Here is a 12,564-nt window from a genome sequence, read left to right on the forward strand (position 1 = left end):
GGTCTTGGCTGCTAGGACCAGATTTTTCACCTCTACGTTTTAGTCCACGTGTTGAGGTGTTAATTTAATACATTCAATGGCAGAACAGATGAGCTCACTGTGCCGAGCGTTTTCTCCAGGAGAGAAAAGTATTAACCATAACAACAAAATAAGACAAATGATGTGCAGATCAGTACATTTATGAAGTACAGCACCTAATGACTGTGATGGCTCAAGCTCTTCTGATAACACATTGCTCAAGTGAGACACATTCATTGTCAACATTTCACAGCAGCAGACCACAAACAGGTAGTTCTGTGGCTTCCCTGGTGGCACAGTAGTTAAGAATCCACCTGCCAATGCAGGGGACACGGGTTCGAGCCCTGGTCCAGGAAGATCCCACATGCCGCGGAGCAGCTAAGCCCGTGCGCCACAACTACTGAGCCTGCGCTCTAGGGCCTGCGAGCCACAGCTACTGAGCCAACGCTTCACAACTACTGAAGCCCGCGTGCCTAGAGCCTGTGCTCCGCAACAAGAGAAGCCACCGCAGTGAGAAGCCCGTCGGCACAACTAGAGAAAGCCCGCGTGCAGCAACGAAGACCCAACGCAGCCAAAAATAAAATAAATAAATTTTAAAAAAACAACAGGTAGTTCTGAGTAGCAGAAAGAGCTCTCATATCAAAAGGCTCACTCCGAGCCTCAGTTTCCTCGTTGGTGAGATGGGGGGTAAGTGCTGCTCTGCCTCCTTCTCAGGGTTCTTGTGGAAATCGAGCCAAGTAAGAAAGGTCAAGGGCGTGTACAGAAGGTATTTGTCTTCTGAGATTGCCTGCTATTCAAATACTTTTCCTATTTGGGGGGCAGGTGGGAGAGAAAGCTCTGCCTCCCATACAGGAAGGGAAGGGGCTCGGGTACCCCTGTGCATGGGCACGTGGTCCAGGCTCAGCCGCCCCAGTGCTCTGGCCCGGTGCCCTGATTCTGGAGTGAGTGATGCCCAGAGGTAGGGGACAGATCAGAATGCATCCTGATGGCCATGGGACCAGCAGGTAGAGGTGGTGCCTCCAGGAGTGGCCGGGGTATGTTCTACCCGGATTCCTGGCTTCCTGGGTTTCTCCCTGCTTTTGAACCTGCTTCTCCCCATTGGTGCTGTGAGCTACCAGATAATCTTCTTTTGCTGTTTAAATCAGCTATAACTGGCTTCAGTCATTTTCAGTGAAGAGTCCTCTGTGAGCTGTGCCCCTGTGAGGGATTTCTCTGTGTGGGATGTGGCACAGTGGTTCCTCCCCTGGAGGGACCAAAAAATACAGATGCCTGGGCCCTGCCCCTGAGATTCTGAAACAGCCAATCGTGGGAAATTTTGGTTTAGGTGGTTCTTTGAGCTGGACGGGACTCAGAAGTCACAGTCCTGCCTCCTAGTCTGTCCAGGGCACAAAGGCAATATCTTCTTTTAGAAAATGGGCACAAGTGTGTCCATTCTCTCCCTCAATTGCTTGTCCCAGAATTCCTCCTGGCTGGTTAACCGATACATGGAAACAGCCTTATGCACAGGAAGAGGCATTACAGCATCATGTGTAATTTAACGATGTGGAGACACCTCTGATTGACCCAAACAACCTAGTGATTAAAAAAGCCATGGCTCAGCTACTTGAAGGAATATTATACAACTGCTAAAAGTAATGTTTGGGCAGAGGTTTTCAGTACCATGAGGAAATATTTATAAGTGAAATCTACATAAACAAAAAGACATCAGAAAACCTGCCAAAATATTTATAGTGTGGTGTAGTTTTTTTTAAACAAAATGCAGATCTCTCCTCTTTCTTTTCCTTTTTTCCTCTTCACAATGCTCAATTCAGTCAATCTAGTTTGTTATGTGTAGAGAATTTCCATCGAGCTAGTTATAGGGAAACACTGACTGAGAGGACAGTGGCAATTTTGAGGCCAAACATAAGACGTGAAATAGTCATGGGCTAATTACTTCCCCCTGGACTTTCTGCTTCCTGTTGGGGCTGCTGCCACTGATGGACATGCAGGTGACAGCATGGTTTGCTGTGAAGGTTGAAAGGCCAGGCTTGCCCCGAGCTCGGAGAACGTCAGGCTGTAGGACATGATCCAGTTACTTTATGATTTCCCTCTATGACTTTTTATCAAAATGAAACCAGTGTTTGAAATGAACTGTTTTCCAGCTTGAAATAATATAGATCAAGAAAATAATGAAGAGATTCCCCAGGTAAAATTTAATATCTGTATTCATTAAAAATTATATACTTCTAGTCTTAACTCTTCTTAAAAAATTGCCATGAATAGGTAGAAAGGATTCATTTATAAGTTCATTCATTCATTCATCTTATGTTTACTGAGAACAGAGACGGGACACCCTTCATTCACTTGCATCATTTCCTAAGGTCAGAGCTTCTGGTATTAGTTCAGGCTCAGTCTGGCTCTTAGAGGCTTTGGGATTCTGGTCTTCGCTCAAGTGTGCCACAGTTTTCTGGTTCATTGAAGGGGTTTTATTCTCCCTTCTCCTGGTGCTTAGCTGAGATGGGCAGCTCAGTTAGGTTCAGCCATCCTCCCAGGAGCCCTGGGCAGAGACTTCTGCCCATCTATCCGCAGTCTTTGCAGGAGGGGAAGTTCTGCCAACCACCCCTTCAGGTCTGTATGTTAGGTAGTTTCTAAAGAATAGGACGTCTGTTCTATTCCATTTCAGTCTATTCCAGTTTAGCCCATTAAACAAGAATGTTATAAAAAAGAAGGAAACTCTGCCATTCGAGACAACGTGGACGAAGCTTGGCAGTACTATGTCAAGTGAAATAAGTCAGATGAAGAAAGACAAATACCGTATGATCTCACTTATATGTGGAATCTAAAAAACAAACAGCAAAACAACAACAATAACAAAACAGCAAATCAAAACAAACTCATGGAAAAAAAGATCAGATTTGTGCTTACCAGAGGCGGAGGGTGGGCAATGGGGAATTAGATGAAGGTAGTCAAAAGATAACAGACTTCCAGTTATAATATAAATAAGTACTGGGATGTAATGTACAGCATGATGACTATAGTTAACACTGCTGTATGATATATAGGGAAGTTGTTAAGAGACTAGATCCTAAGAATTCTCATCATGAGGAAAAAACCATCTTTTTCTGGGTTTTTTTGTTTTTTTTTTTGTATCTATATGAGATGTTGGGTGTTAGCTACACTTACTGAGGTAATCATTTCATAGTATATGTAAATCATGTCATTATGCTGTATACCTTCAACTTACATGGTGCTGTATGTCAACTATATCTCCCTAAAACAAAAAAATTTAAAATTAAAGAATTAAATAACAGAACAGGGATGTTACCCTGAGCCATGGTCTGTGCTGGGATTGAGGTGGATATAAAAGGTTAGGAGCTCTACGTATGTTTGGAGGCAGGATAAACATACAAGTAGGGAGGTTCTAGGAAACCCTCCAAGGACACTCCTTGGCATCCCACTCCAATTTGCTGTTGCTGCTATTGGTTAGTGGTTGGCATTCAATCATTCTTTAGTTTGTTTCTTCCACACACCTGCTGTGTGTTAGGTGGGCACTCTGCAAGCCCTGGTAGCCCAGGGATGAGGAAGACAGAGTCAGAAGCTCATGGTCTTGCAGGGGAGATAAGAAGTGCATAAATGACTATGTAATAAAATGGAGAAAATGGTACCCTCTGAATTTCTGCTGACTCTACTTCATAGCTCTGAAAATCTTTTCCTCCCCATTGCCACTGCCATTTCTTTTCTCTTTTGGACGACTGCGTAAACTTCCTAACTCACCTTCCTGCCCCAAATCCAGCCACCACACTCCCATCAGATAGACGTGTCCAAAATCTAGATGTGTACTTCCTCGCTCCAAATCCTCCAAGCTCTACACAAGGCTTTCCATGAGATGGCCTCCACCTCCCCTTTTAGCCAGATCTGTTGTCCCAACCTGCCTCACGATCTCCATGGTACTTGTCCTATGTGACTCCTTGACTTTGTACCTGTCATTCTCTCTTCCAGGAACTCTCTCCTGACTTGTTCTCCCAAGAGACTCTTGTTCATCCCTCAAACCGCAACTCATGTACCAAATCATCTGGAAAAACTTCCCTGGCCTCCTCCACTTCATTCATTCATTTATCCATTCAGCTCTTTAGTGAGAATCCATTATATGCCAGGCATGGTGCCAGAAATATGATAGAAAACCGGTATGGTATCTGACCTCATAGAGTGTCAAGCTGAGTGGTAGATAGAGATGCTCATTGAACAAGTTTACAAATAAATGTAGGATTATAGATTGTGATAAGCAGTAAGAAGAAGATGAAAGCAGGGCACTGTCAGAGAGGGGAGCCAGGGCTCCTCTCTCAGAATGTTGTACAGCTGCAGGGTATCAATCCCTACTGGGTGCCAGCCTCTCACCCTCTGACCAGAGGTACAATGGGAACCATTTGGCTCCGTGTGTTAGGCTGGTTCAGTTGTCTCTGGCTGTGACAATACCGTCCTTTACTGGATATCTTCTGGGAGATTCTGCCCAGTTCACAGTGATCTTCTTGAATTGCCCCCCTCATCCTTGGCTACAAACCCCTGTAGTGTGTCTGTACCATGCAGCACCCTCCTTAGCCACAGTTGGATGTATTAGAACAGATACCTAATCCAAATTAGGTGATTCACATTATTTCTCCACAGAATTTGAGACCCAAAGATTCTAGTACATGCTGGATTGGTCTCTAGAATAAACTAGGTGGGAACTTGGGAGCCAGGGATGGCCATTTCCTTCTGCCTTGTGAACTGAGAAGAAGGTGTGCTGGGGAGAACAGAAATGAAACACAGAACAAGGTCCTTCTTGAGTTCTGGGAAACAGTCCTACATCCTTTGAATGAATTCCCCTTTGCTGCCTCAGCTTAGCTTATGTTGGTCTCTATTTCTTGCAGCTTAAGAATTCTAGCTGTACAGATCCAGCAAATCATCAATGCAGGCCAGGTGAAGAAAAGTCCGTCACCTCAGCAAAGACTTGGATGGAGCCACTCAAGGCACATCAATCAATGGAGTCAGGTGGACAAGATTGGCAGCTTCTTGGCTGACCTTGGAAAATTTCATGCGTAGTTTTGGCATCTTGTGCACCCCACGTCTCCTCCAAAGTGAAATTGTCCATATAGCTGTTAACAAGCCCATTAGTATGTCTACTTCTAATGGTTGGTTGGTACCTGTTTATACATGTCCCATGTTTACCTAGGTGGAAACTTCTATTTTTTGGGAGGAGAAGTTAGCTTTGCCAAGTATGATCTTGTTCTAAATCCTGCAGGGATACTGATGTTCTGCAGGTGCATTGTTTGCCAGGTCAAATTTGTCTTTTTCTGTTTCCTTTCTAAAAACCAAAAAAAAAAAAAGAAAAGAAAAGAAAAATCTCCCTCCTATATCACAAAGAGAAGGTTTTTTGTGGTTAGATTTTTAAAAGACTTTTATAATTAAAATTAGCTGCTTTTGACTTCTGGGATTTACTCTCCTCTTGGGTTAAATTTTAGCTAATCGGTGGCAAAATAAGTCTACTGAAAATCACATTTCCTTCCACAGTCTTAGAAAAATAAATGAAAAAAGAGGTCCTCTTTCAGTGGCCTTGTTATTTTTCCTACTTGATTTGCACAGCCTGAGTCTTCTGCTTTCGTCCATACCAACCGTAACACAAAGGTCACAAAAATCTCTTGACTTATTTAAATGTGGTAATAACGTCATTGATGCAAACATGGGGTTAACCCAAATATTTCATAGTTTGGAGATTTTCAACTAATAAGAGGAATCAAGCACTGTATTTGGGGAAAGATTAAGGTCACTGGCCTTCATTTGAGTTGATTGGTCTCTTGAAATGAGATGCTAATTGTGAAATTGATAGGCAGATTTCCATTTGATTTTACCCCCAATAGTTTATGTTTATAATTAAAATAATAAAAATGGAAAATGTTCAGTTCAATCAGCATAATCTCCCATCTATTCTCAAGCAACATAACCGAAGTGAGATGCATCTGTGCGTGTAAGTCGCAATTTCCTTTTACTTTGCCTCTGCTGGCTGGAAGGAAGGGGAGGAATAAATTGCTCAGAGTCTAGATATGTTGACATCTCCTCAGAAACCAGAGAGGAACAACCACAATGTTAGAATGAAAAGAAAAGCCAAAAAAGAACTAGAGCCACTTTTATGTAAATAACAGAAAATTCTTATTGTTTGCAATTAAGGTTATGACTTGATTCATACATGCAAGCAATACTCAGCTGGGTACCTACTCTGTGCCAGGCACTGTCATAGGCACTGGGAATACAGAGGTGAATATGAAAGTTGGGTCTCAGAGCTCATGGAGCTTACCTCTTGTTAGGGAAGGATTTTAAGCGGGGGAATGACGCGATCTTGTGCTGTTTCTGATGGCTGATCACCCTGACTGCCTTGTAGAAAAGGCACTGGAGGGAGTGAGTACCAGCAAGAAGACTAGTCAGGAGACTCTTGTAGTGGTCCAGGTGAGAGATGACAATAGTTTAGACCTGGTGGTGACAGTGGTGAAGGCAAGAAGTGATGCATGTAGCATATCTTTTGGAAGTAGAGTGGAAAGGACTTGCTGATAGATAAGATATGGGGGGCGAAGTATAGAGAGGAATAGACATTTTCCCCCAACCTGAATTTATGGTGATGCCTTACTGTAGGTGGGAAGATTGGGGAGCAATTAGAAGCTCCATGTTGGACATCTTGGCTGTGGGATGCATCCAAGTTGATTGACATGTTCCTAGTTACCTGGACTCCAGCGGGGGCTGGGGAGCTCAGTCCTTGACAAGGCCTTTTCCTCATTGACAAGGGAGGCAGACTCATCCTAGCTGTGGGGAGCACTAGAAAATGATTTGCATGCGACTTTAGAATGGGAAAAAAATCTTGGCCAGCTGGTACACTGGGCAGCACCAGAAAAAAGGAATTCAGTGAAGATGTATGAAAGATTCTAAACCCAAAGACAGAATCTGTTCTGGAGAGGTGGGGAGGGAGAGATGGTACTTTGCATTATACAAGGAGGGGTTTGGAGAAGAGTTAACTCCATAGGAGCCAAAGGTGAAGAGTATGACGAAATGCGTGCGTGTCCTTGGGCTGCCTCCACAGTGGAGAGAGTCCTGACTTGGGAGTCAGACAGATCTGGGTTCTAATCCAGATGCCATCACTTACAAGCTCTGTGTCTTCAGGCCAGTTATTGAATGTCTCTGCACACATACTTTGAAAAATTTTTGTCTCCCCCAAACACTGAAGTTGTTAAGTTAAAAACTAATTTGTTTCCCCATTTTGTGTTGAGCAAAGATATATCAAACTGCAGCTTGAAATGTCAGGTCAACTTGAGAGAGTGTGATCACGTGAATTGAAATAATTGCAGCCAAAAGCAAAGGCAGCTTTCTCCAGGCATAGGTCTTATCTTGCATGAATGGGTCATTTCAGCTGTGATTTTTAAAACCTTGAGACAAGCTTTTGTGCCCTTGAGGCTGTCTTCTCAGATGCCAGAGTGGGGACTATTGGGTCATTTCCCAGGAGTATCCCAGGTGATAAACTCAGGGATGTCCAGTAACTTTGACTACTTCTGTGATTGAGAACGGATCAAAGGAAATAGAAGTGTACTCCTAAGAATTAAAAGACCTTCACAGCAAAGGCAACAGAGGCAAAAATAAACAAGTGGGATAACATCAGACTAAAAAACTTCTACACAGCAAAGGAAAACCATCAACAAAATGATAAGGCAACCTACAGAATGGGAGAGCATATTTGCAAATCATAAATCTTTTAAGGAGTTAATACCCCAAATATATAAAGAACTCACATAACTCAACAGCAAAAAAAAAAAAAAAAAAAGAAAAAGAAAAAACCCCAAACAATCTGATTAAAAAGTCTGCAGAGGAACTGAATAGACATTTTTCCAAAGAAGGCATACAAATGGATAACAGGTACATGAAATGGTGTTCAATATCACTAATCATCAGGGAAATGCAAACCAAAATCACAGTGAGATAGTACCTCACCCCTGTTAGAACGGCTATTATCAAAAAGACAAGAGATAACAAGTGTTGGCAAGGACGTGGAGAAAAGGGAACCCTTATGCCCTGTGGGTGGGAATGTAAACTGGTGCAGCCACTATGGAAAACTGTATGGAGGCTCCTCCAAAAATTAAAAAATAAAACTACCATATGATCCAGCAATTCCATTTCTGGGTATATAAGACATCATGAAATGAAATGAAAATAGGATATCAAAGAGTTATTTGCACTCCCATGTTCATTGCAGCGTTATTCATAATAGCCAAGATATGGAAGCAACTAAGGTGTCCATCAATACATGATGGAGAAAGAAGACGTGGTATATATATACAAGGGAAAATTATTCAGCCATGAGAAAGAAGGGAATTCTGCCATTTGAGACAATAAGGATGCACCTTGAGGACATTATGCTAAGTGAAATAAGCCAGATAGAGAAAGGCAAATACTGCATTGTATTACTTATATGTGGAATGTTAAAAAAAAAAAAATTAAACTCACAGAAACAGAGAGGAGAAAAGGAGTTGCCAGGGCTGGGGGTGGGGGAAATAGGGAGATGTTGGTAAAGGGTACAAGCTTTCAGCCATAAGATGAATAAGGTCCGAGGAGCTAATGTAAAACATGGCGACTATAGTTGATAACAGTGTGTTGTATAATTGAAGAGAGTAGAACTTAAATGTTCTCACAGACAAAAAAGAAAAAAAGAAAGAGAAAAACAAATACCGTATGCTAACACATATATATGGAATCTAAAAAAAAAAACCAGAAATGATCATGAAGAGCCTAGGGGCAGGACGGGAATAAAGACGCAGACCTACTAGAGAATGGACTTGAGGACACGGAGAGGGGGAAGGGTAAGCTGGGACGAAATGAGAGAGTGGCATGGACATGTATACACTACCAAATGTAAAATAGATAGCTAGTGGGAAGCAGCCGCATAGCACAGGGAGATCAGCTCGGTGCTTTGTGACCACCTAGAGGGGTGGGATAGGGAGGGTGGGAGGGAGGGAGACGCAAGAGGGAAGAGATATGCGGATATATGTATATGTATAGCTGATTCACTTTGTTATAAAGCAGAAACTAACACACCATTGTAAAGCAATTATACTCCAATAAAGATGTTAAAAAAAAAACTATAAAAAAAAGATAAGTATGTGAGATGGTAGATGTGTTAATTAATTAGATAAGGGGAATCCTTTTGCAATGTATATGCACATCAAATCACCACGATGTACACTTTATTTTATTATTATTATTTTTTTATAACCACACAGAGGACTATTCCAAGTGACTTTAAAAAATATATATATATATATATTTATTTATTTATTATTTTTGGCTGTGCTGGAGCTTAGTTGCGGCACGTGGGATCTTTAGTTGGGGCATACAGACCTCTTAGTTGCGGCATGCGAACTCTGAGTTGTGGCATGCATGCGGGATCTAGTTCCCAGACCAGGGATCGAAACCAGCCCACCTGCTTTGGGAGCACGGAGTCTCACCCACTGGACCAGCAGGGAAGTCCCACGATGTATACTTTAAATATCCTACAATTTTATATGTCAATTTTACCTCAATAAAGCTCAAATTACAAAAAAAAAAAAAAAAAGACCTTCACATTCTAGGAAGAGGTATGCAATGCTTTTTATGTCCACATTCTAGGAAGGCCTTTAGCAAAGAGTATTGATCATCCCTCCATCTCTATCCATTTTTATATCCCATTAGGAATAGGGAGAGACTTTCTGTCTTGGGAACTCTCTTGGATTGTGGCTGTGTGATGTTACAGCATTGAAACTTAACTCCAAATCCAGCTGTTTGGTCCACATGAGGCCAATAAGGCCTGATACTTTTTTCACTGCTGGATTTTCTGGCTTGATGGCTTCTGCATGGACACAGACCATGATGAATCAGCCATGTTTCCCTACATGTGTACTGCAGACCAACGCTTCTCGAGCTTTCCTGTGCACATGAACCACCTGGGCATCTTGTTAAAACGCATACTCTGATCCAGCAGGTCTAGGTGGGGTGTGAAGTTTTACATTTCTACCTAGCTCCCAGGTGATGCCGAGTCTTGCTGGCCTGGGGATCGCACTTTGAGTAATAAAGTTGTGGAACCCTAGTCTGTTAGTGGAACACACGTTGCTCAAGAAAAGTAAAAGGAGGAGGGATGTCTGTGTACAAATAGGTTTGGGAAAAACCGTTACACTCTTATTCCCTCTTATAGATTTATAAATATATTTATTTATTTTTGGCTGCGTTGGGTCTTTGTTGCTGCGCGCGGGCTTTCTCTAGTTGCCGTGAGTGGGGGCTACTCTTCATCGTGGTGTGCAGGCTTCTCATTGCGGCGGCTTCTCCTGTTGCGGAGCACAGGCTCTAGGCGCGCGGGCTTCAGTAGTTGTGGTCCACGGGCTCAGTAGTTGTGGCTCGTGGGCTCTAGAGTGCAGGCTCAGTAATTATGGCACATGGGCTTAGTTGCTCCGCGGCATGTGGGATCTTCCCAGACCAGGGATCAAACCCGTGTCCCCTGCATTGGCAGGCATACTCTCAACCACTGCGCCACCAGGGAAGCCCCCCCTCTTACAGATTTAAAGTGTACCTTATTCACATCTTAAAGGATTGGAGAAGTCCTACAATTAAAAAAGAAACGGTTTACTTATTTTACTCAATGTCAAACTCATTTGATCATGAAATTTTTTCTTTTCAATGAGAACCATTAACATTCAGTAGAATTAGTGTTCTTCGTATCAAATTTTGGATAACCATTTGAGGCACCAGAGACACAGACTGTCCTACAGTCCTGTTGATTGTAAACAGTAACTAGGCAGTCACCCAGGAAAATGCTTCAATGTGTGATAATTAGGAACATGGGCTCTGAAGCTGAGTCAAAGCCTGAGGCTGAATCTTGGCTTTTCACTTAGAGCTCTGTGACTGTGGGTCAGTCAGTCAACTTCTCTGTACCTCAAAGATCCTTTAAGTGGAAGATGATATTACAGTTGCGTGGGTTGGCAAGACAGATGATTCTGGGCATTCTGGCTAGAGTGAAAAGTGCTCAGGCCAGAGAAAATCTAGAAGAACAGTAATACAGGAAAGAAAGGATGTCTGAGCATCAAGGGCCCCTGGAGACTGTCTGATGCAGAACCCTCACTTTATAGATGGGGAAATGTCACACAGTGGAAATAATCTACCCAAGGTCAGCAGCAGAGAGCAGACCAGGTCCTGGACCTCTGGCCTGAGCCCCCTGTGCCCTCTATCCCACCGTGTCGGCACATTATCAAGCCACCCAAGTAACGCCTTCAGTTTCCTTGAAAGGAGCCATCTGTTTTTCCAACATAGCGTTTTGGGAGGAAAACCTGGTCTTCACAGGTGAAGCCCCAAATCAGCTTCATTCTTCCGTCAACACTGAGTGTTTGCAGCTGTGGCCCAGAGCAGGAGGAAATAAAGATTCTGCCTGTTGGCACATTTCCCACTGAGGAGACCAGGCGAAGGGCCCCCCATGGCCGGTGGGTCAGAATCCTCTGCTTACCAGGTCCCTTGAAGAAGTGGTGGGGACCTTTCCAGACAGGCAGTGCCCATGGGGTCTGTGGGACGTGGTACAGCCTGTGAGGGCCCCTGCAGAGCCTGGGCCAGTTTTGTAGAGACCAGGGAGTGCCCCGGGCCCACGAGGTGAGGGATGAGGCTGGAGGGAACGAGCCTCCGGTACCCTAGCCCAGCCCTGTTGCCTCTGGGCCTTGGGCGGGGGCCCTCCTTTCTCCTTCCACTTGCAAAAGGACAAGAAGTAAACAAATGCCTCAGGCTTTTCAGTTCCTGAAGATTTTTCATCATGTTTCTACTTTGAGTCTCAAAACATCCCTGGAAGATACCTCCCATTGTTGGTTTTCCTATTTGAAGGTGAAGAAGAGACCCAGGGGAGTGGATGAGACCAGGTGAGACCAGGGGGGGAGACAGGAACTTGATGCCCCGGTCCGTCCCCACCTTCAGTCCCACCCCTTGTCCTCACACACCCTTCTCCAAACAACGCAGATGGGTGCATTTGGTCTGACAGCTGAGGGCTGTTACCTCCTCACTGGTTTCCTGAAAAAGAATTTATTCCTTAGCGCTCTCGCTTCCGGTCGGGAGGCTGGGCAGAGCCCTGGGAGCAGGGCGAGCTGCTGGCTCACCAGCACCCTCCGCACGTAACGCTCACATGGGAGGGAGCTTAGGTAGTTCGGGCGCATCTCCTTTCTCCTTTCTTCCTTATGATGGCCCGTGAGTGGATGGGGCCGGGTTTGTGATTCTCCTTTTTATAGATGGGGGGGACTCAGGCTTAGAGCTGGCAGGATCGCTCCACAAGTTTGCAGGGGAGCTGGCACTAGAACCCAGGGCGTCGGGTTGGTCCAAGACATGCCAGAAGCTAGACTAGAGGCCACCATGTGCTTGGCCCAAGCTCCTCTGATACTGCCACATCCAGGAAAAATTGTTTCCTTTGAAACAGCTGTGCCAAACTAGAGGAAGTATGGGCTTTAAGAATCATCTTGCTGTTGCCCAAGACTCAGCCTGACCCACAGTCAGCCCGAG

The sequence above is a fragment of the Balaenoptera borealis genome, assembly GCF_965194805.1.
Source record: "Balaenoptera borealis genome assembly, chromosome: 1".
NCBI classification, from domain to species: Eukaryota; Metazoa; Chordata; class Mammalia; order Artiodactyla; family Balaenopteridae; genus Balaenoptera; species Balaenoptera borealis.